Source organism: Armigeres subalbatus, chromosome 2, assembly GCF_024139115.2.
Source record: "Armigeres subalbatus isolate Guangzhou_Male chromosome 2, GZ_Asu_2, whole genome shotgun sequence".
NCBI classification, from domain to species: Eukaryota; Metazoa; Arthropoda; class Insecta; order Diptera; family Culicidae; genus Armigeres; species Armigeres subalbatus.
This window is the reverse complement of record NC_085140.1, coordinates 385,193,534-385,221,533: the sequence shown is the minus strand read 5'-3', so window position 1 is coordinate 385,221,533 and position 28,000 is coordinate 385,193,534. Positions and strand designations below refer to the sequence as shown.

The following is a 28,000-nucleotide window of genomic DNA, read 5'->3' as shown; positions in this document are numbered from 1 at the left end:
GCTCGCCCAACTCTACGGCGAACCCAGTATCCAGAAGGTAGCTAAAGCCGGAAGGGTACGATGGGCAGGACATGTTGCAAGAATGCCGGACAGCAACCCTGCAAAGATGGTGTTCGCTTCCGATCCGGCAGGTACGAGACGGCGTGGAGCGCAGCGAGCGAGATGGGCAGACCAGGTGCAGAACGACTTGGCGAGCGTGGGGCGTATCCGAGGATGGAGAGATGCGGCCTCGAACCGTGCATTGTGGCGTCAAATTGTTGATTCAGTGTTATCTGTTTAGATGTTAACTAAATAAATGAATGATATTCAATCAACTTTAAAAGAACTGAGTTATTCCGAGTTTCCTGTGGTAATTCTCCTGAATTTTCTTGGGAAAATCTTTAGAACTCCTTGGAAAGATTTAGTATTTCATTAGGAGAATCTTTAAATATCTTTGAGAAATCCTTCCAAATTCCTCTAGAGATTCCTAGATAAAGATAGATAGAGATTCCTCAGATAAATCTTTCGAATTCGTTCGGTAAATTCCCTCGAAATTTCTCGGGAAATTTTCCTAATTTTCCTCGGGTAATTCTTTTGAAATTGATAGGGAAATTCTCTTCGTTTTTCCTCGAAAAGTTCTTCCTATTCTAATTGTATTTTTGTCTAAATTTCCTCGGAAAATTCTGCTGAGTATTCTAAGGGAATGCATTTGATATTTTGTAGCTAATTATTCCTATTGTGCTCAGATTTCTTTTGTAATTCCTCGAACTTCTGAATTCCTTTAAATTTTTTTTCTGGAATTCCTTGAATATCTTTCTTGGGAAATTACTCTATGATTTCTCGGGAATTTTCCCCGAATTTCCTCGGCAAGTTCTCCGCGATTTCCACGGAAATTTGTTTTGAATTTCCTTTTAAAATTTTACTGAATCCACACGGAAGTTTCTTCAGAATTTTTACAGGAAATTTTTCAGCCTTTCCATAGAAAATTCTTTGGAAAATCTACAGAAAACTTTCCATGGATTTTTTTTAAATTTCCTCGTTAGGCGCTCAAGAATTTTCACGAAAAATGCTCAAAAACCTGCGTCAGGACAGGAATCAACTTTTCAAGAATTTTGTGGGCCGTGAAACTGGCGATTTTTTGTGGTTCCTGTTTCGCATGTTATGAACGATCTTCGGTACCCAGCAATGAAATCTCGCTTAACTTTTCAAAAGGTCCTAAGTAACATTTTTTTCTTGAATTAATTTGAATAGCGCAATCAACAGACCAATATGAAAGCTTTTGATTGCACTACTCAAATTAATTAATGAAAAAAATGTTACTTAGGTCCTTTTGAAAAGTTAAGCGAGAAATCGTCGCTTCAGTACGTAATCTATTGATGCCCCTTTAGAACAAGTTTTAGAACGGCTGTCATAGCAACATTTTTGAAAGTTTTTTCTTCAAACAAAAACAAACTTCGAAAATGGAAGCGTTTGGTAAGTAATTGTTACAATTAAAAAATGAAATCCTTGTGATTTAGTCAAACATGCTCTTTTTAAAAAACCTACAGCAGGCATGAAAACATGCCGTTTCCACAGCTGCTGTTATTTCTGAGAAAGACTGGCCAGAAATATGTGGGATTAAATTAACTATTGCGGGGCTAGCGGCTACATTGTATGACCTTACACTACTGGTAGGAGTACATGAATGCAAACTTCAAACAGGTACACTTTGCTTTTTCCGTTACTAATAATTAAATATTTTAATTTTTATCATACAGTTCCGGTTGTCGTGAAGATATCTCACAGGAGTTTGTCATCGCGATTGGTTTTCTGCTATAATATACCTCTCACTAGGACCTACCAGATGCAATAGTCGTATCCAAGCCTCTACGGCAGCCAGACAACGCAAGGTGAAGTGACGATTTCGATTCTTTATCGATGAGAGTTCCGGAGGGAACCGTTGGGACAATGCGGTATACAATCGGCAAAAAAAACGACAAAGCCTGCACAATATATGCCGTCTTTTTCGGGATATTTGGACTTGTTTAATTTCTTCTTAACCAGCAGCGAGCATGCTGATTTCCAGTTAAAGGTAGCCGCACACCTCGGGAAAATTTTCCGCCGGATTTTGGTCCCAGTTCATTTTAAATTTTGATTTTCCGTGCCCAAATTCCCCAAAAAAAAACGCTTTGTGTAAAAATACATGGGGGGAAAATTCGAGGACCAAGTTCCCGAGGAGTGAGGCTGCCTTGCTATACCTTTAAAAGCACGGAACCAAAATCCGGCGAAAAATTTTCCGATGTGAAAGGTTGCCCTAAACTGTAATTAGCTCATGTCACAAAGGAACAGGAGGAAAACGGATGGATATACTTTGGAAATACACAAATCGCCATTACCCTGTGCGAAAAGCTGGATAGATATCAAACATAAATGTTCCTATACATCTCGTTTTTGTTGTAAATGCCAAAAATAAATTTATGCCTAATCATAAAAGGTATAGTCCCACACATAATACCGTTTTGACTCAAATTTCCAACTTTACTCATATTCCGAACATTTGCGTATTAGCGCCCTAAAATTTAAGTTTCCATTGGGTCTGGGTACGGAGGACCAAGATTACAAACAAATTCAATATCATATGGAAAGAATAACGCAATAAATTTAAAATGCAATTTGGAAGCGAGTGTTCGGAATATGAGTGAAAATATGAATATGAGGTACTGATTTTCCAAAAATATTATGGACAGTCTCCATCAACATTTTATGAAACGTTGAACGTTCGTTCGAGGGTTTGAAGAGGGTGGCAAAAAAGCCAAATCCACCATCAAACGGCTGCAAATGTATCAGAGGGTCAGATTTGTTGGCCAGGGACTTCGACGTTCGAAGCTAAGACACAGAGGAACTGACCATCATTGAAGTTACGTGATTTCGAGAATTTGACTTAGAATGTGTATGCGTTGGCAGATCGGTATGATCTGATCGATATAAGATCGTTATCTGGAGCGGGAAGATGGTGGAGTTGATGATTAGGTGCGTAAGTGGATATTTGCTGCCCAGCAGAGTAATATCTGATCTGACCATCGCCTTAATGTTTAATGACGCATACGTTCGTTAAAGAGCATTGATTACTCTCATGCGGCAGTTGCATGTTGATAAAAAATATATTAGACTTGTTTTCATCGGACAACCAAATAAAAAGAAATGTGATCGTTATAAATGGCATGGGAAGTAAAAAAGTCTGCATAGTGGTGCCATTTGCCGGCAAAACCAATGTGTAGCAGCATATTACGCTAATGAAGAAAAAATTCCTAGTCGATTGTCCTAAGGTGGTTTATCTGACGGCTGATACTGATATCGAGGAAGTTTTGGAAGGACAATGGACTTCTGAGCTTTCAGAAGAAATTCTATTAAATTTCCCCGGAGTCAAAATCCATATTTCCCCGGGAACACTTTTTTGATTTCCATCAAATATCGATCGAAGGCTCATCCAATCATCGATCCATGCAATCCATCAATCCACAAAATAGTCGATATGCATTAGTAAGGAACCCAAAATTTAAGGCGTTGATCTGAAAAGCAAATAAAGATATGAGTGAAATCAGGAGTGATTCAGTTTCATTCCAAATTTTCGACCACTATTCTAGTTTGAATCTGGAGCCAAATAGAACAAACTCGCTGGTTTCCCCAGCAGTGTTCTATTCATGTTTTTCAAATTTTCAATTAAATGAAATCATCATGTTGGCGCCAAGAAAGGCGCCGTAATTGCAAAGTGGATTGATCCGTAGATAAAATGACGCATTCATACACCAAAACAATTGAAAAATATTCGAATCTCGTGATTCAATCGTGGTTCAAATCTGCCGAAAATAGAGCGGAGCGTTATACCAGTTTTATTTTTTTGACATTTGACTGGTATAAAAAATGAATCTAGAACAGCTGCTGGGAAAATGAATGTTTCAGATTCAAATTCAAACTGACAGCCCCGAACGGTATGAATCACTGCTGATTTTACCCTAAAGATACAGAGAATAAACCAATCGTTTTCCTTTCACCTCCGCCAACCATAGGAAAACAGTAAATAAACAACCAAGTTGATAACCTTGACAACAGTACAAAATTAGAACAATGAAAATTTATGTTGAAGCGTTGCTTTGTTTCACTGGGTACCGACATCTTAGTACATGGAACCATAAAATGAGTACTAATTTGCTCTGACTCCAACATCTTGATAATTATATCTATGGTAGTACTGCAATGGGGTTCACTTCTGCTTAAAATAGTTATTCTTGCAAAACATTATTGTTTGAAAAAGCTTTTATTAGATTTAAATAAGAGAGGTGTAGCACGCATTTCAGTCACAGCGATTGTTTTTCCGGCATACTTCAATTCAATTCCCGGCATAAACGATTTTCACTCAATTTCTCAACATCTCAATCTCCCTTTCTCTCTCGGGACGGTAGACAATGCAACGTAAACAAAAATATGCCCGTTCTACGACAACATGATGCCAGATGGTATTATTCATAATAATTTTTAGTTGGTTGAAAAGATATATTCACTCATCTAAATTGCTTCCAAACTCTTGAAAACAATATTTTTTCACTCTTTGAAATCAAGAGAATTATAAATGACATGATAGCGTCAACATATTAGACAGTTGCAGCTTGGAGTTCTTGGACCGAGGTGATTTTTTGTTCGCTTTGAGGATAATTTTTTGAATTTATTCCAATATGTCTATATGATTTCTAGTGATATGAACAAATATGAAGGATTGAAGTGCGTGAGTTTAGCATTATTGTGTGGTGATTCACAGCTTCAAGTAATAATTTTATCGAGCACTGTGACGATTTTCAGGTAGGTGTTTATTTGATGATACCGTTTTGTAGAAGTGGAAAGATTTACTCCGGCTCAGTGATGTTGCAAAGGAGAGCGAATGTTTGATATCTATCTTATTTTCAATAATTGGCTCAACTAGGAGTAAAATACATGGTTAAAAAATATTAAATATTGTGCGAGATAAATGAGAGACTTTATCAATCATAAACCTACGGCTTCCAAACAGTATAAATCATTAGTTATCTGTGCAGTGAGCCGGGAATCGGGTCCATCCAGCTTTCCACGCTAGCCATAATGACGGATGCTATAACAATTTTGACATTAACTGCTTCCCGACACTGAACTGGAATTTTCATCTTAGCAAACACTGTATGATTTCCGTAACCAACAACAACCTAATGTGTTGTTTGTTTATTATCAACAAGAAAATTGATAATGAAATTCATTTGGGAACTTCTTTGGAAAATACTCTGTTATTTTATATTATAGGCACTAATGTTTGTTTTATTTCAGATATTTAGATACCCTTATAACTATTTATGGGGCCAACTCATTCATGGAGTGGAAATCAGGATGTAAGCGCAAACAATTCGAATGGACATACATGCATACATGGACATACTCTTCCGTGAAATTATCGTTTATCTATACACATGAGGCACAAGTTGTGAATATCATAGTCATACCTTCAGTTCTCAGATGAATCCAGACATTGTGAATGGCTTAAATTTAAATGATTCTCAGGTGGCTTAAAAAATACGTGAAGAATGATTTGACTTGACCTCGAAAAGACTACAATTTTAGACAATGGACTCCTCACCGTTATTTTTTCTCACTTCACTCGCACGGAATGTTTTCTGCTCATCGTACACTGAATATTCCCGGGATTTCGTAGATAAAACGCTAACAAGTTCTTTACCCAACTTCAAATAATTTTACTCTCAATCGCTTTTCAAACATTTTCATTCCAAAACTCTTTTCCCTATTTTTGGACCGGATCCTGGAGAAACATCACCAATTTTAAGGCCTCCCGAGAAAAGAGTATGATGATTTCAGAATTACATTCAAGTTATCATGTAGATCAATAGTGCAGGAAGGAACCTTCTTGACTAGCAGGGTTAGTTTTGCCAAGGGAAATGACACACGTTGTCCCTCGCAAAAAATACGACACAACCCGCGTAAAATATGCCGTCTTAGCGTTATAGACAGTCTTTTGGGAATTTTTCGACTAGGAAAAACTTATGTTGTTCCCATTGGCTCAGCCGAATGTTTTGGATATGGAAAACCCTTGGCGTATGTAGGTATATTTAAAAAATGACAAACGTTTGCAATTGTTAGGTTTCAAATTTCTAAATATATTCCATAGCTTTCCAAAGTAGGTCGTTTGGGATCCCTTTTCACAAGATTTACGCAAACCAGGAGGTCTCAAGAAAATATGCCTGATCTATAGGAAAGTGAATAGTGGAAAGCCAGAGGTGAACCAGCCAAGAACTTTTCCAAGAGGTTTTCACTCTGTAATAAAAAAGAAAAAAAGAAAAAAAAATAGTGGAATGGCCGACTTAATATTAACAAAATTCTTGTAATTGAGTACAATACACTGCCCTATAGCTTCCGAAGTTTAAGGAAATCCGTAACAGTATTTTAAAACATGCGATTTAAAACATTGGTTCCGTGCTTTACTTTAGAGATGAGTATGTAGATGCCACCCTTTGAGGCAAGTTTCGATTGAACATCAGAAATTTTCATCAATCAGAATATCCACAAATATCAGAATATCTGAAATAATATAAAATATAAGATTAGTTAAAATTTATTGAAAATATGAAAAATGGTAAACATAATATCGTATAGATTGTTGACATAAAATAACAAACTTATGGCTGTCATCGGTGACGAAATGATAAATGCTTGCTTAGATGAAAATTTCAGTTCAGTGTCGGGAAGCAGTTACTGTCATTTTTTTTATGGCATCCGCCATTATGGCGAGCGTGGATTTATGATTTATTCTATTTGCTCAGTACAGTCATACCTCGATATAACGTAACTCAATTTTTATTTTCGTTACGTTATATCGAGGTTACGTTATATCGAGGCAAATTTTTTTTCCCAAATTTTTTTTTAAATCTTTTTTTTATAAAAGAATTTTAACCTAAAACCAATGTTATTCATCCAGCAGGGTGTTCCAACCTTTCTTACTTAACTTTTTTTTCAAACCAAAAAAAAACATTTCTGTTTTTTCTTAGATAAGCAATATATTTTTTTTTATTTTTTCATAACCATTTTTTTCATTTCTGTTTTACTTTTTACATATTTACTTTTTATCTTAGAATATTCTAGATTACCATTCTTTATTCATGAAAGTAGAACTCAAGTTCATAACTATCCAGCTTTCCACGCTCGCCATAATGGCGGATGCTATAAAAAATTTGACGTTAACTGCTTCCCGACACTGAACTGAAATTTTCGTCTCAGTAAACGATGATGTCTTTAGTTACCTTGGTAGCTTAGTTTATTATTTTCTGTCAACAAGAAAACCTGTATAGAAAATCGTATCTTTGAAAAATAATTCGCTGAAAATCTTCTAATATTTGATTTATTTCAGGTAATAAGTAACTAGAATTACTTTTCATGAGGCTCAAGAGCTAATAGAGTGGGCATCTAATAGCTAATCGAATCTCTGGGACGAGGATAATGGACAGATATCGCATTTGTTCCATAAGGGCAGTGATAAGCCGAACTCAACTGAACCTCGATGTGGCCAACAATCGTACTCAGAATCAACATATATTCAACACGATTTAATTTGACATTCTTTCTACTCCTACACGGCTCAAGCTACGACTGCGGTCCCGTAGATGCAGCAACAAAACTGCATCGACTTAGTTTCACATTCGCTTTTTTTGTGAACAGTAACATTCGAATGTGCGTGTTAATGAAGCGTTGAAGGTGGTTGAAGATCTTCTATAAGAATACCTACCTATGGACTTATGTTGAGCTTTTGAAACGCTTATTAAGATAGCGCAATGATCGTTATCCAAAACGTATTGGCTGAGTTTATATTTTGTTATATTAGTTGCGTCCGGAGATATTTTTACAGGCAATTAAGTAGATGGCAGTAATATCAATGTAACATGGTATCATTTCAAAGTTGTTCTGACCTAAATATAAGTTATCTGTGGTTTAATTTTGTTAGTTTTAGATCGGGATTTTGTTCGTTCTTTATTAGTTAAGCTTTTCCTGAATTCAACCCAATATTTTGAGGAATACAAAAGTTTTGTCAAATCTTTTAACTTAAAATCTTTTGGAAAAAGAAAGAAAAGGAAGATCAACAGTAAATCGACCAAATTTTTAGTAAGCAATAAAATATGGAGTGATGTTTTCAAAGCATCAAGCAGAGAGAACCACATTCTCCTTAGATGATAATCCGTGGTTCTTTTTCCTTAGTACTAGATGATAATCTGTGGTCATTTTTTCATTGTGCTCATATACCGAGCAACAGTACTTGAAACCTAGGTGAGCTGCATTTCTTTACAGTAAAGCTTGCCAGTGTCACCGTTCGTTGAGTTTCGCAGCAATATCTGGAAGGTATATCTTATAATAGTATTTGTTAAAATGTATTCAATTCCTTTTTTAATGGTAAAGATGAACAGTTTTGATCATGCAGTAATTTCTTGTTGGCAGAAATAATAAACTTTGGGGTGCCATTGGTAACGCTTACTCAGATGAAAATTCTAGTTCAGTGTCGGGAAGCAGTTATTGTCAAAAAAATTATAGCATCCGCCATTATGGCGAGCGTTGAAAGCTGGATTCACAAACCAGTTCGAAATCGCAAAACAACATTTCTGCACTGAAGTCTTTTTAGTGCTGTTTTTTTTTTAATTACGATGTCCATGATAACTCGTTTACATATTCGTTATCATTTCCAAAACTCGCAGATTGTGATCCCAGTGAACACAAAATCGTATATGCTGCATTATACGATGCTAAAGTGGAGGCGATATACGTATATATTTTATGGGGAAGTACCGATGAGGCCTCTACTTTAGCATCTTATGTGACATCATATACGATCTTGTGTTGACTTGGATGCTTCTTCCTGCGTTGACATTGACTGCCTTGTGTTGTCACCGGCATAGTGTCGGTATGTTATCTTCTCATCAATGCTTCGCAGTGTGCCTCTTAAGACTGACAGTGGTACATCATCCTCATTCTCGACTTCATGGAGCATTGTAAATAATATTGTAAGATTTGCGAATCGAGTCAGCTGGAACAACCTCCCACGCTTTGGCGACCAAAAGATTTTCTATGATGATCTTCTTCACAACCACAGTAAGATGTCCCTTACATAAGATGGGCTATGGTATGTTGGTCAGAGGAGGTGCCCGCGGACTCGAAAATATACGAAGCCACTCTGATTAATCCCCAAAAACGTGCTGACCAACCATGTAGAGATGGGGAGCACCCAAATGGGAGGCTTTATGGGAGGCCTCCAGACCTCTCAAACTCGTAGTGCGACTCTTAAAGTGAGTAAGGTTGTGCATGATGGTGGGAAATGGCCATCCCTAAAAAGCCGAAAATGAAAACAAAGTGGGCCGTAAAACAAGTGGCAGAGGAGGTAGCTGCGGCAAAGAAAGAGGTGCTTGTAGAAGTAGGCTATTATGACGGAGTTACGCGGATGTCCCAAAGGCCATGAGAGGAGAGCAAATACTCTCTGGTCAAGTAGAAGATGTCAACTGCATCCATAGGGCAGAAGGGCCATTTGATTTTCTTGACCATTTGAAACTTGACTGTAGAGGGGCTGGTTGATAGGATTCATGTCGAAGCCCTATGCCCGGTTGAAGTTATGTAAGGGTTTGGATGAAATGACTGAAGCCGGTGAACTGGTCGATATATTGAAAGATCAGTGGAGAGTTGATATCCAGACCATAGATATTCGTTTACGAAAGAGCTATGCGGGCACGCAGGTGATGAGCCTTTATGTGTGCTCGCCAGGTACGTCTGGCGGCAGCTAAGAAGTTGCTCGATAAGACCAAGTTGAAGGTAGGATTGATGGTATGTTACGTGATCATACACCAACCATTTGTGGTCTGCTACAAGTGCTTCGGCTACGCTTAAGTCATTTTATAATTGAACTTCGGCAGGTAACGTCGTTTAGTACTGATTCTCAGCCAAATATTTACTGTATCTCAGCAACCGAAACGTCACTTTTACCGAGATCTCGGCAAAAATCATGTTTATTGAAACTCGGTGGTACCCACCTAGAGAAAATTCGTAGAGCTGAAAATTTCTTACTTCATCGAAAGCACACGCATACTCGGCGATGTGCTCAAGGACCGTGGCTTCGACATTGTAGCGCTGTAGGAGGTTCGATTTATGAGATCTATAATTGTGCTAACGTTTAGAGGTAATCATACCATCTACCAGAGCTTCGGCAACACACACGAGCTGGGAACAGCTTTCATAGTAATGGCCGATATGCAAAGGCGCGTGATAGGGTGGTGGAAGATTCATGAGAGAATGCGTAGGTTGAGGTTCAAAGGCCGGGTTTTCAACTTTAGCATAATCAACATAAACATCCACATCCGGAAGCACTGATGATGATAAGGACCCATTCTACGCCAGCTGGAACGTGAGTACGACATCTGCCCAAGTCACGACTTTGAAATCATTATAGGAGATGTGAACGCTTAAGTTGACCAAGGGAATAAGTTTAAAGCGACTTTTGGAAAGTTCAGTGCCCACCGGCTGACGAACAAAAACGGCCAACACAGCCTTCCGTATTGGTACACCTGGAAATCACCACTGCAGACAAAATCACAAATCGACCACGTTCTGATTGATGGACGGCACTTCTCCGACATTATCGACGTCAGAACATATCGTGGCGCTCATCGACTCTGATCACTATCTGGTGATGGTTAAACTGCGCTCAAAACTATCCGTCATCAACAATGTTCGTTACCGACGGGATATAGAGCGACTGAAGCTAGCTGATGTCGCCACTGCATATGCGCAGTATCTCGAGGCAGCGTTGCTGGAAGAGGGTGAGCTCAATGGGTCTCCTCTTGAGGACTCATGGAATACAGTTAAAGCAGCCATTAACGACGCAGCGGAGAACAACGCCGGATATGTGATACAAAGTTGCCGGAACGATTGATTCGACAAAGAGTGCAGACAGATTCTGGAGAACAAGGACGCAGCGCAGGCGTTCGCGTGGGACGCTATAGACGGAAGCAGAGACAGCAGACCCGCCTTTTTCAGGAGAAGAAATGCCGAGATGAAACATGTGTGCCGTTCTCAATATTCACGCAACTTCTGTCAGAAGCTCAACGCATCCCGCAATGGTTTCGTGCCGCGAGCTGAGATGTGCAGGGATAAGGATGGGAGCATCTTGACGGACGAACGTGTGGTGATCAAAAAATGGAAACAGCACTGCGAGGAACACTTGAATGGTAAGCAGCTGGTACGAATGAGCTGAACTCATTAAGATGGGCCCGGATGGGAGGGAAGTTATCAAACCGCCTTCGTTGACGGCCTAACGACAACGGATTAGATCTTCACTGTACAATCATACAAAAACGTCGTGGATACCAGGTCCCAACGCACCGTCTGTTTATCGATTTCAAGGTGTCATACGACAGTATAGCCCGCGTAGAGCTATGGAGTATTATGGATAAAAACAGCTTCCCTGGGAAGTTTATCAAACTAATCAAAACAATGGTGGACTGTGTGCAAAACTGTGAGAAGATTTCAGGCGAAAACTCCAGTTCATTCGGATCGCACCGGGACCGCACATTACACTAGAAGGTGACATGCGGAGAGTCGGGTGTAACAGCTGGGGTACGATTTTAAACAGATGCAGTCAAAAAGAAAAATTGCAAAGGTGGCAGAACTGTACACCCGCCTAAAACGTGAAGCAACAAAAGTTGGTCTGGTGGAGAATGCATCGAAGATAAACTACATGCTAGGTGGCGAAACCGAGCACGACAGGGTCCGCTTGGGAAGCAATGTTACGATAGTCGTGGATACCTTCGAGGTGGTCGATGAATTCGTCTACCTTGGATCCTTGCTAACGACTGAAAATAATGTTGGTCGTAAAATACAAAGACGCATCATCTGTGGAAGTCGGGCCTACTTTGAACTCGAAAAGAAACTGCGGTCAAAAAAGATTCACACCGCACCAAATGTATCATGTACAAAACGCTCATAAGACCGGTAGTCCTCTACGGACATGAAACTTGGACCATGCTCGAGGAGGACTTGCAAGCACTCAGAGTATTCAAAAGACGGCTGCTTACGACCATCTTTGACGGTGTGCAAGAAGACGGTGTGAGGCGGCGAAGGATGAACCTTGAGTATGCTCAGCTCTACGACGAACCCAGTATCCAGAAGGTAGCTAAAGCCGGAAGGGTACGATGGGCAGGACATGTTGCAAGAATGCCGGATAGCAACCCTGCAAATATAGTGTTACCTCAGATCCGGCAAGTACAAGAAGGCGTGAAGCGCAGTAAGCTAAGTAGGCTGACCATGTACAGAACGACTTGGCGAGCGTGGGATTCTTCTTTCCACCCTATGTCTGTTGAGGATGGTCGGTCATATAATGGCCTAGAGTTGAAAAAAATATTTTTATACTCAATGAGTCACGTTTAAAATTAAAACTGTTAAAAACGGGAGCGAAAAAAAAGTTACGTTATATCGAGGTAAAAATTACGTTATAACGAGTTACGTTATATCGAGGTTACGTTGTATCGAGGTTACGTTATATCGAGGTATTACTGTATTTATTTTTTATTATTATTTTATTATTTTCAAGTTTTTATTGAATTACATTTGCAACGATTCTGCGGAGCTACAAAGGAAAGATCTACGAAATTATTATAAAAACACATTCAAAATTTTCATGGGAAATTCGAATTGCATTGCATTCAAATTCATCTTTCAACTTCTTAAAAATATTGATTTAGTTTTTGAGTGTATTGCGAAATATGTATCTTCATAAAAGATCGTAGCAGTCATTGCCCGTTGATAGACGTGTTTTTCATAAAAGCAACTTTTTTCTGTTTTGCAAAATCCGTTGAAACGTGTTAAGGCCGATATTTTCACGTTGACGCGGAGAACCAAGTGCTCAATGTTCGAAAATAAATCGTAGATAAAGTGTAGCTCCAAATCCGAAGTCGATTCCCGGAAGCCATCAACACACCCTCTACTAATATGCAGATAAAAGTGATGGACAGTGAGTTTCTAAAATGGACCAGTATTTCTTCCACAGGGCGCACATATGTCAAGCTGTAACATCCATCTTTCTGAACATCTCAAGACTTTATCTAAGCGAGGAAAATCGAATGAAGTATATTCTAATAAAAGTGTTGATGTTGAATCATTATTTGTTCCGAAGTAGAACAAATTATTCAACCATGAAGAGGGAACCATTGTAGCGCTTGATGATGACGGTCAGTGTTGAAAAAGACGAGATAAGGACATCATTGAAGGACCAAACCTTGTGTTTTTTTTACCTATTTACAACTTTTTTTATATTTCCTAACTTCAACCGTTTCTATATCACATCTACAAAAGCTAGTTCAACATCGCCCTCATGAGACCGTTCGTTCCCAGGACTCTTATGTGTAGTTCTGCATAGTCTGCATAGACTGCCTTTATGCCTTACCTTTAATGTTTTAATGGGTTTTTCTACCTCATGTAAAAGTTAGACAATATAGCTAGCTGATGCAACATTAAAATTGTAAAATATCTCAATAATATTGATAATATTCACATTTCAAAAAAGAGGTGATATTTCGTTGCCGGAAAACTCATGAGGCAAAACACCTTTTAGCCGGCAGCTTTTAGGGAACAATGCACCACGCGTCGGCGAATCAGCATTCTGGTATGGACAGTGCATGGAGGCAATTCCACAAGAGCGTTTTGCCTCCCCGAAATGTTAGATGTTTCATCAAAATTAGGAAAACTTCAGTTTTTCCTACATTCCTTTATATTGTTTTGAATCTATTTTCGCCTAACCTACATAATTTTACTTCTAGTTTTGTTAAGGGTATCTCAAACATGGTAGATATGAGTGAATACCCAAAAGTCGTTTTGCCTCGGGGCGGCGTTTTGGGGCCTCTTGTTCTACTCATGTTATTATGTTTGATACGGTATTTCGTCTTCTTACCTCATCTTTTCAGAATTCAAGAATCTCATTTCAATTGAAACAAAAACCTATTTCCTGATTTTTTCAAAGATAATCTTCGACGGACAATTTATTTTCCCATCTCTGAAGACAGTTAATTACAAAACGAACTGGTGTTTAAAAATGTTTCGCCCATCCAGGACAAACGATTTGAAATTTGGTGAGATAATTCCATTGTATTTATTATTAACGTATATTGAAACTTTATGACTATATATTAAAAATAAGCCATCAGGGCACCCGATTGAAACTATTTGGATAGAAAGAGTGGGATTCCAAACTATTGTTAACATTTCGTGGATAAAGGGCGGGCTCTTTTTCCCATCTATTATGGATCGCACGAACTTTCTTCTGGAAGGAGATTCTTTACTCATCCCTTGGATTTTGCATAAGTGTCTTTGCTTATGGAACTATCTCACCCAGTTTTGACCCTTCACACAGAAGTTTGATGGAATGCATTCAATAATATAAAAAGGATCAAATGGTTTGTTAGATATGACCAGTGCATTCGCAGGTACCTTGCTACAATAGATGGTAGTATCATCATCATTGCGAAATATTTATCTTCATATACTGCCGCTAACCGCAAGTTTTGCAAATCTGTAATCCATATACATATCGAGCACTTGCAGTTAGCGGCATTATAGTTTAAGACATGAGCTCGACTATCCTATCGAATAAAAATCATTTTGGTTTGAATTGATGCAAATCAAACCGAAATCTGCCATGCAATTTTATTTTTATAACGAAACAACAACAGTACGTTTTAGAGTAATTTATTATTGTTGTAATTGTACAAACATTTACCTCCTTAAAAGCTCCATGGCAAGGGGAACATTATTTTTCACTTTATATGGAATCTTAATCCTTTGCAGTGCATACCGAGAGTGCTCGTTACACTAATTAGCTCTTACAAAGGCACAACATCTAAATACACAAGCCCGGAATGGCTCTTTCACCGTAATATAGCCTTTCTTCGCGGGTTTCAGCATGGAACAGTTACCTCCGGAGAATAGCACACCGTTCAAAAAAGGTAACCTGTGGAGTGTGCATGACAATGCATTGGGCACCGTACCAGACCAAATTTTCATAAAGTGATGTGGGAGTGTTACGTTGTTTAACAAATTTTACCTTCCGAACAAGCAAGTGAAACCAGTTTAGTGTGAACTAGAGTCTATGCTCGCAGGTAAACGGGTCCGTTCCGGTTCATGGCGCACCGAAAAGGTCAATCCCATTTCATTGCATGCACTAATTTATTGTGACACTGATAGTGATACGATGTGATGCTTGGGCACGGCATATTATCGGTCAGGTTGCGTTGGTCATCGTCCAACACAGTTCGGTATTGGTGAGTTGGAAATAGGTGCTAACGTCCTTAGTTACAATCCAATCACAATGGGTTTATAAAATGTAGATCAGCTTGATGATGCGATGAAACCACTGTTGGCTGACGGAAGATAAACCTACGTTTGAAGTCACGTTAATGAACGGAAGCAGAGACTGAGCTCATTTTCATTCGCTAGGAGCGCAAACATCAGAACGGAAGATCGGTTCGACTCTTCCTGGCTGGTTGAATTTTCCTCGCAACATATCCATCACGTTTTAATGTATGACCTTCATGCTTAAATATGTGACCAGGGTCGTACGATTGAATTTTTGAGTTTAGAAATTAAAAATAAATCAGGTTTGTTTCTACAGACAGATATTCCTGAAACTACAAATCTAATTGTATCTTCGATACTGATGGACGTATTCCTCCACGTTGTGTTATTCAGTTGTCCAAGGGTAGGGCCGGTCCTGCCTCTGCCGCAACGTATATTACACGAAATGATCGAAATGCAAACAAAAACAAACTCCCAACATCAACTGCCTCATGGAAGTAAATAGACTTCGGGTCGAACTGAAACATAATTCCTTTCATCTGGTGCGCATTAAATCTTGACTTTGTGTTCTCACTTCCGCCCTTCCTGGGACGACAACCAAACTCATCACGCTGTTTGTGTGTCGAACAAAGTATTCTGTTTGTGTCCAACCGCATCTCGTTCCATCGCTACTCTTGTCGTCATCATCAGCATCATCATCGTCATCAACATAGTCATCAATAGCTTCGCCACTGTAAGCTAGCCCAGACCAAACAGAGCTGGATGCAAACATTCATTTTCTTAGGAATTCCTTACCATAAACTCATCATAACAAAGTCGCTGAATAGCCCCGTCTGCAGTTCGTCGTCCTCTCGGCGAATGTCTATACATATCACGCTGTATTCAAAACAAAGAAATAGGTATAGCAGCAAATGCCCGGTTTGATAAATTGTCCATACGGGGAACGATCTAATAAATTGCTGACATACTCCGAACGGTTATAAACGGTACGGCACTCGTCGGCACACAACAAGTCACATGGACCTGCCGCGCACGTTGTCGTCGACTCGTGGTCCTCAGCCTTTGTTCCACAAACAAAACAAAAAAAGACCTTCTTCGGATGCTGTCTGGCGGCAGAAGGGGCTATGGCGGAATTGGAATTTTCTTCGTCCAATGATTTAATTGACTGCCATTTCGAGACCCGATCAGCACTTTTCCTATAAAGAATGGACCGTCTATGCGACTATCTGAACGGGGTCCACAATAGCTATCGATGTCTTCTTGTAGTGAATGGGTCGCGCGCCACCCACGATGGAATGTGGTATCCGGCTTCGTTTGTCGAAAGTATTGAATCGATTCAGTTCAATAGCGAAGAGAGGAAGCTGAAGTGTAAACGAGCGGAAAAAACGGCACACATATGTTGCCGCTTTCCGTTGATTTGTTAGTAAACAGTTTCATTCAGCTGAGCCGGATTTCACCTACCCGACTCGAGGTATGTTGACCTCAGTGTGCTTATGGTTTTAAATCTTCAATCATTTGCTGCTGCTGGAATTAGGGTTTGGGTAGGCCCAACATAATTAAGGTACAGTGTTATTTTTGATCGAGTAAACAGACGCATCTACGTGGATGTTGAAATCAGACATGAAGTATGATTTTCAAACATCGCCGCGCCGTCAAAAATAAATCGGAACACATACCGAAATTGACCATTCCACCAAATATTTTTTACTACTCCGATGACTATAAAATGATAACTAAAGCAGTAGGATAATAAGATAATTTTGTTTTCCAAAATACATGATTAACTATAAAATTTAGTTTTATCTAATTTTATTGTAAATTACTAGTCATTATTTGGAATGGAATATCCTGTTGGAAATACATATTTTTAGCCTAGCTCTTATGACAATTATGTACTTACAATTATAAAGCATTTATTTTCATTTCTGTTCAAATCTACGAATCGAGAACATTTGGTGACCTAGCCACAACCCACAACTGCTAGTTTCCTGACTAAAATGTAATGGAAAAAAATTGCAAAGCCAAAACATAATAAAAATATTTTTTTCTAAGAACGACATTAAATTTTTCAAAATTGTTCTATCTATCTATCTATCTATCTATCTATCTATCTATCTATCTATCTATCTATCTTTTTAAAAATTTCTACGGGAAATTGTTCAAAAATTTCCACGGGAAATTGTTCAAAAATTTCCACGGATAACTGTTCAAAAATTTCCACGGGAAATTGTTCAAAAATTTCCACGGGAAATTGTTCAAAAATTTCCACGAGAAATTAATCAAAAATTTCCGCGGGAAATTGTTCAAAAATTTCCACGAGAAATTAATCAAAAATTTCCGCGGGAAATTGTTCAAAAATTTCCGCGGGAAATTGTTCAAAAACTTCCACGGGAAATTGTTCAAAAATTTCCACGGGAAATTGTTCAAAAATTTCCACGGGAAATTGTTCAAAAATTTCCACGGGAAATTGTTCAAAAATTTCCACAGGAAATTGTTCAAAAATTTACACGGGAAATTGTTCAAAAATTTCCACGGGAAATTGCTCAAAAATTTCCACGGGAAATTGTTCAAAAATTTCCACTAGAAATTGTTTAAAAATTTCCACGGGAAATTGTTCATAAATTTCCACGGGAAATTGTTCAAAAATTTCCACGGGAAATTGTTCAAAAATTTCCAAGGGAAATTGTTATAAAATATTCAAGGGAAATTGTAATAAAATTCCCCGGGAAATTGTTCAAAAATTTCCACGGGAAATTGTTCAAAAATTTCCACGGATAATTGTTCACAAATTTCCACGGGAAATTGATCATAAATTTCCACGGGAAATTGTTCAAAAATTTCCAAGGGAAATTGTTATAAAATATTCAAGGGAAATTGTAATAAAATTCCCCGGGAAATTGTTCAAAAATTTCCAAGAGAAACTGTTCAAAAATTTCCACGGAAAATTGTACAAAAGTTTCCACGGGAAATTGTTCAAAAACTTCCACGGAAAATTATTCAAAAATTTCAACGGGAAATTGTTCAAAAATTTCCACCAGAAATTGTTAAAAAATTTCCACAGGAAATTATTTAAAAATTTCCATGGAAAATTGTACAAAGATTTCCATGGAAAATTGTTCAAAAACTTCCACGGGAAATTGTTCAAAAACTTCCACGTAAAATCTTTCAAAAGTTTCCACGGGAAAATGTTCAAAAATTTCCACGAGAAATTGTTCAGAAATTTCCACGGGAATTCGTTCAAAAACTTCCACGGGAAATTGTCCAAAAATTTCCACGGGAAATTGTTCAAAAATTTCAACGGGAAATTGTTCAAAAATTTCCACGGGAAACTGTTCAAAAATTTCCACGGGAAATTGTTCAAAAATTTCCACGGGAAATTGTTCACAAATTTCCACGGGAAATTGTTCAAAAATTTCCACCGGAAATTGTTCAAAAATTTCCACGGGAAATTGTTCAAAAATTGCCACGGGAAATTGTTCAAAAATTTTCACGGGAAATTGTTCAAAAATTTCCACGGAAAATTGTTCAAAAATTTCCACAGGAAATTGTTCAAAAATTTCCACGGGAAATTGTTCAAAAATTTCCACGGAAAATTGTTCAAAAATTTCCACGGGAAATTGTTCAAAAATTTCCACGGGAAATTTTGCAAAAATTTCCACGGGAAATTGTTCAAAAATTTTCACGGGAAATTGTTCACAAATTTTCACGGAAAATTGTTCAAAAATTTCCACGGGAAATTGTTCAAAAATTTCCACGGGAAATTGTTCAAAAATTTCCACGGGAAATTGTTCAAAAATTTCCACGGGAAATTGTTCAAAAATTTCCACGGGAAATTGTTCAAAAATTTCCACGGGAAATTGTTCAAAAATTTCCACGGGAAATTGTTCAAAAATTTCCACGGGAAATTTTTCAAAAATTTCCACGGGAAATTGTTTACAAATTTTCACGGGAAATTGTTCACAAATTTTCACGGAAAATTGTTCACAAATTTCCACGGGAAATTGTTCACAAATTTCCACGGGAAATTGTTCACAACAAATTTCCACGGGAAATTGTTCACAACAAATTTTCACGGGAAATTGTTCACAAATTTCCATGGGAAATTGTTCACAAATTTCCACGGGAAATTGTTCACAAATTTCACCGGGAAATTGTTCACAAATTTCCACGGGAAATTGTTCACAAATTTCCACGGGAAATTGTTCACAAATTTCAACGGGAAATTCTTCACAAATTTCCACGGGAAATTGTTCACAAATTTCCACGGGAAATTGTTCACAAATTTCCACGGGAAATTGTTCACAAATTTCCACAGGAAATTGTTCACAAATTTCCACGGGAAATTGTTCAAAAATTTCCACGGGAAATTGTTCAAATATTTCCACGGGAAGTTGTTCAAAAATTTCCACGCGAAATTGTTCAAACATTTCCACGAGAAATTGTTCAAAAATCTCCACGGGAAATTGTTTAAAAATTTCCACGGGAAATTGTTCAAAAATTTCCACGGGAAATTGTTCAAATATTTCCACGGGAAATTGTTCACAAATTTCCACGGGAAATTGTTCAAAAATTTCCACGAGAAATTAATCAAAAATTTCCGCGGGAAATTGTTCAAAAATTTACACGGGAAATTGTTCAAAAATTTCCACGAGAAATTAATCAAAAATTTCCGCGGGAAATTGTTCAAAAATTTCCGCGGGAAATTGTTCAAAAACTTCCACGGGAAATTGTTCAAAAATTTCAACGAGAAATTGTTGAAAAATTTCCACGGGAAATTGTTCAAAAATTTCCACGGATAATTGTTCAAAAATTTCCACGGGAAATTGTTCAAAAATTTCCACGGGAAATTGTTCAATAATTTCCACGGGAAATTGTTCAAAAATTTCCACGGGAAATTGTTCAAAAATTTCCACTAGAAATTGTTTAAAAATTTCCACGGGAAGTTGTTCATAAATTTCCACGGGAAATTGTTCAAAAATTTCCACGGGAAATTGTTCAAAAATTTCCAAGGGAAATTGTTATAAAATATTCAAGGGAAATTGTAATAAAATTCCCCGGGAAATTGTTTAAAAATTTCCACGGGAAATTGTTCAAAAATTTCCACGGATAATTGTTCACAAATTTCCACGGGAAATTGTTCATAAATTTCCACGGGAAATTGTTCAAAAATTTCCAAGGGAAATTGTTATAAAATATTCAAGGGAAATTGTAATAAAATTCCCCGGGAAATTGTTCAAAAATTTCCAAGAGAAACTGTTCAAAAATTTCCACGGAAAATTGTACAAAAGTTTCCACGGGAAATTGTTCAAAAACTTCCACGGAAAATTATTCAAAAATTTCAACGGGAAATTGTTCAAAAATTTCCACGAGAAATTGTTAAAAAATTTCCACAGGAAATTATCTAAAAATTTCCATGGAAAATTGTACAAAGATTTCCACGGAAAATTGTTCAAAAACTTCCACGGGAAATTGTTCAAAAACTTCCACGTAAAATCGTTCAAAAGTTTCCACGGGAAAATGTTCACAAATTTCCACGAGAAATTGTTCAGAAATTTCCACGGGAATTCGTTCAAAAACTTCCACGGGAAATTGTCCAAAAATTTCCACGGGAAATTGTTCAAAAATTTCAACTGGAAATTGTTCAAAAATTTCCACGGGAAACTGTTCAAAAATTTCCACGGGAAATTGTTCAAAAATTTCCACGGGAAATTGTTCAAAAATTTCCACGGGAAATTGTTCAAAAATTTCCACGGGAAATTGTTCAAAAATTTCCACGGGAAATTGTTCAAAAATTTCCACGGGAAATTGTTCAAAAATTGCCACGGGAAATTGTTCAAAAATTTTCACGGGAAATTGTTCAAAAATTTCCACGGAAAATTGTTCAAAAATTTCCACAGGAAATTGTTCAAAAATTTCCACGGGAAATTGTTCAAAAATTTCCACGGGAAATTGTTCAAAAATTTCCACGGGAAATTGTTCAAAAATTTCCACGGGAAATTTTTCAAAAATTTCCACGGGAAATTGTTTACAAATTTTCACGGGAAATTGTTCACAAATTTCCACGGAAAATTGTTCACAAATTTCCACGGGAAATTGTTCACAAATTTCCACGGGAAATTGTTCACAACAAATTTCCACGGGAAATTGTTCACAACAAATTTCCACGGGAAATTGTTCACAAATTTCCATGGGAAATTGTTCACAAATTTCCACGGGAAATTGTTCACAAATTTCCACGGGAAATTGTTCACAAATTTCCACGGGAAATTGTTCACAAATTTCCACGGGAAATTGTTCACAAATTTCCACGGGAAATTGTTCACAAATTTCCACGGGAAATTGTTCACAAATTTCCACGGGAAATTGTTCACAAATTTCCACGGGAAATTGTTCACAAATTTCCACGGGAAATTGTTCACAAATTTCCACGGGAAATTGTTCACAAATTTCCACGGGAAATTGTTCACAAATTTCCACGGGAAATTGTTCACAAATTTCCACGGGAAATTGTTCACAAATTTCCACGGGAAATTGTTCACAAATTTCCACGGGAAATTGTTCACAAATTTCCACAGGAAATTGTTCACAAATTTCCACGGGAAATTGTTCACAAATTTCCACGGGAAATTGTTCAAAAATTTCCACGGGAAATTGTTCAAATATTTCCACGGGAAGTTGTTCAAAAATTTCCACGCGAAATTGTTCAAACATTTCCACGAGAAATTGTTCAAAAATCTCCACGGGAAATTGTTTAAAAATTTCCACGGGAAATTGTTCAAAAATTTCCACGGGAAATTGTTCAAAAATTTCCACGGGAAATTGTTCAAAAAATTTCACGGGAAATTGTTCACTAATTTCCACGGAAAATTGTTCAAAAATTTCCACAGGAAATTGTTCAAAAATTTCCACGGGAAATTGTTCACAAATTTCCACAGGAAATTGTTCACTAATTTCCACAGGAAATTGTTCACTAATTTCCACAGGAAATTGTTCACTAATTTCCACGGGAAATTGTTCAAAAATTTCCACGGGAAATTGTTCAAATATTTCCACGGGAAGTTGTTCAAAAATTTCCACGCGAAATTGTTCAAACATTTCCACGAGAAATTGTTCAAAAATCTCCACGGGAAATTGTTCACAAATTTCCACGGGAAATTGTTCACAAATTTCCACGGGAAATTGTTCACAAATTTCCACAGGAAATTGTTCACAAATTTCCACGGGAAATTGTTCACAAATTTCCACGGGAAATTGTTCAAAAATTTCCACGGGAAATTGTTCAAATATTTCCACGGGAAGTTGTTCAAAAATTTCCACGCGAAATTGTTCAAACATTTCCACGAGAAATTGTTCAAAAATCTCCACGGGAAATTGTTCAAAAATTTCCACAGGAAATTGTTCACAAATTTCCTCGGAAAATTGTTCACAAATTTCCACAGGAAATTGTTCACTAATTTCCACAGGAAATTGTTCACTAATTTCCACAGGAAATTGTTCACTAATTTCCACGGGAAATTGTTCAAAAATTTCCACGGAAAATTGTTCAAAAATTTCCAAGGGAAACTGTTAAAAAATTTCCTCGGGAAATTGTTCAATCATTTCCACGGGAAATTATTCGAACATTTCCACGGGAAATTGTTCAAAAATTTTCACGGGAAATTGTTCAAAAATTTCCACGGGAAATTGTTCAAAGTTTCCTCAGGAAATTATTCATAATTTTCTTTTTCTTTTTTCGGAATATTCTTTGTAAATTTGGAAATTGTTCAGAATTTTCTCTGGAAAATGTACAAAATTGGCTAGGGAAATTGTTAACAGATTTCCTCGGGAAATAGATCAAAAATTTCCTCGAGGTATTTGAAAAAAAAAAATGCTCAAGAAATTGTTCAAATTCTCCTCGGAAAATTCTTAAAAATTACCTCGGGAAATTTTTCGGCTGTTCCTTGAGAAACTGATTAAAATTTATTCGGAAAATTCTTTAAACATTTATCGGGCAATTCTTCAAAATTTCTTGGGGAGATTCTTCAAAATTTCCTTGAGAAATTGATTTAAAAAAATCCTCAAGAAATTATTCAAAATTTCCTCGAGAAATTCTTTGAACCTCCTTCCAAAATTTCCTCGGGAGATATTTTGGTTGTTCCTCGAGAGATTCATCGATATATCTTCGGGAAATTCTTCTTTCTGGAAATGTATAATTTTTTCGACTCTCCACAGTCACTTCTGTCTGTTTCTCCAGAAATCTGATATATTCAATATGTTCTTGAAAATCAGTCCTCCCTGTTTCCCATAATTTTGTTATAATTCTTTAGATTTCGGTAACTAAGGGAAAAGGGAAACTGAATGAGTTAGTGAAGGCAGTTTATTCACAGCCCCGAAGAAACAGCACAACAATGAAAACTCAAAATTTTGATTTTTCTATTAACATTGTAATCAAACATTGCGTGTTTCGTTATCAACGTCACAAAGCGTTTCATTTGATGATAAAGTATATCATCAGTGTAATTGTCATTGTGGCAGTCTTCAAGAGTAGATATGAATGGAGTTAATAAACAAACAATTGTCTGAAAAAATGTTTGCCTGTGAATTTTCAAAACATGAACAATGAAACAGATAAACACAATGCATCCGGGCGATAAACCTAGAATTTAACTTCTCGTGAATGAACTGCCTCGACGATCTAAGCAAACAAACTGCCATTCGCCGTAAAATAACACTCCACATGAAAAGCATACAAGTTCATCTACTCGTACCATTTTTGTGTACATTTGACCAGCACCAAATTGCACGTCCCACATCGAAGCACCCAAATGTCTTTCGTGGCTTACCGGTAGGATGGGCGGATTCAAAGCAGACTGAAGAGATCTGGGTTCGAATTACAATCGGCATAGGTAAATAACACGTGCGAAATTTTATCAATTTTCTTGGACACAGAAATGCATAAGCGGAAACTTCGTAGAAAATTAACTTTAGAAGCGGAGGTGTGGTGATGTCAGTGATAAAAGAAGAAATTCGAGCACCCACCATTCGAATTCAAATGAATTCGTTTCAAACGATTCTCATTTCCATTTTGCGACCACGGGCAAGCATGGCTGCACTTCAGGGTTAAGGCCTACGCTTTCCATTCAAATTGAATGAAACACAAACGAAAGTATATACGGTCGGTAGGTAGCATCATCAAAATAATCAAAAGTTTCACGAGTCCTCGCAAACAGAAACAGACTATGGCTGGCTGTTGCATCACCGCCACCAGCCAGGGAGCCATCGTCTGTTTTATGTGAAACGAAACGGTTGATCGACGATTGGCGCTCGCTGCCAATTGGCGTCAATCGCAACACAAACGCGTAACCATTTTTGCTCACCGCCAGCCACGCACCTGATCTTCGCGGGGAGTCGGAGCGTAAAAAACGACTCATTCACTTGTGGGAGTGTTTGACTTTGTGTAGCATTTTTCACATTTACTATTTACAATTCTATTTGATTTATGAAAATTTTAATATGTGAGATTATTATTGGTACAGATAATATCAAAATGAAAACGTACTGATAAAACTTTGGCCCGTTGTAAAAAGGACTTTCTTGACTATTTGTTACTATATGTGATGGTGGTCTTTCTTGTTTGTAAGAAATGCACACAAACAGATCTGCTAATTGATGGTACAGTTTTTATTGCTTGCACTGACTGGTCGACTGCGTTCTCGCCGTGGCGTTGCGTTGGTTGATGTCATACATGGCCGGGTTGGAGTTTGAATGAATTAATTGCGTCTAGTTGTTGCCGGCACAAGCAGTCACCGTTGATGCACACTCGTCGTCTAATAATAGCCATTTGTGGGATATTTTCCCCAATGGCGGTGACCGAGTGGCAGTCGATGGCGATTGCTCTCTAATGTCCATATAGAGAGAGAGTACCTGACCGACGCCGATCGACCTACGATCGTATACGCCGATGGTTGTTGCAGCGGTTATCCGCTATTGGGATGGTATTCGTCGCCAGTAGCACCGCATTATTGTATCAGGGTCGGTTTGAGGTGAATCACATTTGAATTCAATTTCTCATCTTCAACACGATTTCAGGGGCACATAACTCTAAAAGCAAGCGACAGGCAACAGTGAAAGATAGTTTTCACATTTGCTCAGTGGGAGCATGTTCAAAAAATGATTATCAGATTTACCAATCACCTTTAAATTGATTTAAGTTACACATTAGTGGTTATATTTTCTTAGAAAAATATAAAAAGTCAATAAATCTGAGCATTTTTCCATAGATAACCACTTATAGTTTAATACTGTTAAAATTACTAGCATTTTTGTTATTTTTTTAAACACCCCTATATAAGGGAATTTAGCATTATTTTGTGAAATTTTATAATAACCTATTGCTCTTGCCCTGTTTTATTTATTGACAAATCCTAAATTATTCATGGGAAATTTCTAATTCCGTTTGGAAAATTTATTTAGTTCCCATTTGATTGCCTAGTCACTATTACTTTATTCATCTTCAATGATTTTTCATATTTAACCTCTAATCTGTATCCCTGAACCTATTCTCCAAGTTCATTCTTCAAATCCAATCAACTTCAAACTCTAAATATGCTCCATATTCGAATATCAAATTGTCAAATTTTATCTCCAAAGAAGTTCGTTAATTCTGTTTTTGAAATGGCTAAATGGGTGAACGTGACCGCCTTCCGTCCCATAAAACTCTGGCCGGCTTTATCGTAACGACCGCCCTAATCTTGCACTCAGTGCAGCGTCAGCTAGGCTTAGACGAGTCTTCTTGATTGCTCCAATCCGGCTCTGGATACACAAGTACATATCCTCGTATGACATCCATACACGTTTGCATGCATAGATAATGATGGGATCACGAATGCTAATGCTCCAGTAAAGCTCGCTAGCCACCGTGAGATGAACCCATAGACATGAGCATTGACCTTATCAAGTGAAGGGGGACGTTGTAGGAACCGAGAGTGCAGAGTACGATCCCTTTTACGAAGGACTGATGATGTCTTCCCACCTAAGAGGATGGCGATCCCTTTTACGAAGGAATGATGATGTCTTCCCACCTAAGGAGAGGATAACGGAGGAAACAAATCGCACACAAAGCGGTATCGTCAAAGGCCAGGTTCTGAACACGGCTTCTGCTACAACCAGCGGACCCACACCAAACGTGAGGGCAGTGATTGAGCAGCTCAAGGCCGATATTTAGTTCATAAGAGGCAAGAACAAAATCAGCAAGGAGAGGGTTTGTTTAGGTCGTGAAGAAGGAACAAAACGTTGTGAACTGGATGAGAAGGGGAACAGGATGCCGGACAAAGGTATCCAACCAGATAGTTTCGCCTTCCGTGGGGCGAAACCATGACGTGAGAGTAATGCTCAGCCGTTTGGAGCCCACACTACAACAATGATGTGGAACGATTGAAATTCGTTCAGTGACGTTTTCTTCCTTTTCCGGTTTCCAAGCTACGAGAGCCAAGAGGCCAAGACACCATCATCGTACAAACTACGGTCAACAAGCAGCTTTAGGCGGTAGGCACCGGATATTTAACTGATATTCCACATTGTTAGATTTTCATTTTTCCCAAGAGGTTAGAGGTTCCCAGGATAATTTTATTGTTTCCTAATGGCCAGGCTTATTGGTTTTGTTCCCTTTGGACAACTTGACTCAGGCAAGGAGAAGCGTGTAAAGAGCTCATACAGACTATGCTAAAATTGAACGCCGCACAGAGTTCAGAGCTTCGAAGTCCGATCTCAACAAAGTATTTGAGGATAGTAGAAAAGCTTACTTCGAAGGCATCTTCAGAACACCAACACCAACGCCTACAGGGTGGTTATGATATGAATTCATATCAGTCCCATGTAGATAGGAAGTCAAGCAAACATGGGACTGTTATGAATTTATGGGCAGTGTAGGTCAGCATAGCGCTCAAATCGCTATGTTAGGTATGAGGCTTAGACTCCCTACAATAATCAAACAAATAGGCTTTGCAGATGATGTAGCGCTTACCGTGTATGGGGCAAGGAGGTCGAACTAACTCCATCTCACCCAGCCACCCACCCAGAAGCCGAGAGGTGGTATAGGTCATTTGGTATAATGTTATTTGGCACAAGAGTCAATCAACTTGTCGCTTGGCTTCAAGCTCTCGAGATATGGTTGACACGAAACACATCAAATTAGTTGTTGTTGAGCGGTTTTTCATATATCTATGCTGGCAACTCGAGATAATCGGTGCAGTGGCTCTATACAATCGTGCGTGAATCAGCTTTACGAAAACTCTGCTTAAACAACAGAGGATGGATATTCCCCGATAGTTGGTGATGCAATTTTGGCTTCCAGATTTATGGATCGGTATTATAGACGCGGTTTTCCAAGCAAATGGAAACATTCTGTCTGTGAGCGAGCAGTGGAACACTACAGCAATTGGAGTCGCTAACGTAGCAATTCTTAAAAAATGCAGGAGGAAGATGGTTTGTTCCTGGAACTTTGTATGTGTCAAGATCATTCAATGCTGTTCAAATCTCATTAGATGAAAACTGAAAGCATGGCAAGCTGATGTTGTAGGAAGGTATTTGACCAAAACAAGTCTGGCGACGGACAAGAGATGATCTACGGAAACACTTTCAAAGTAGGCCGCAAAAGGGT

The 28,000-nt window shown here is 38.0% G+C and overlaps 1 protein-coding gene and 1 long non-coding RNA gene across 4 annotated transcripts in view; one reads left to right on the top strand and one right to left on the bottom strand.

Moving 5' to 3' along the window:
• The window catches only part of LOC134213159 (uncharacterized), a 447,591-nt gene that overhangs the window by 161,924 nt on the left and 257,667 nt on the right, over nucleotides 1-28,000 (bottom strand). The window lies entirely within an intron of this gene.
• LOC134217324 (uncharacterized) lies at nucleotides 1,380-1,938 on the top strand. The gene is made up of 3 exons (XR_009980995.1): nucleotides 1,380-1,452; nucleotides 1,527-1,680; nucleotides 1,737-1,938. It is a non-coding gene; the product is annotated as an uncharacterized LOC134217324 (long non-coding RNA).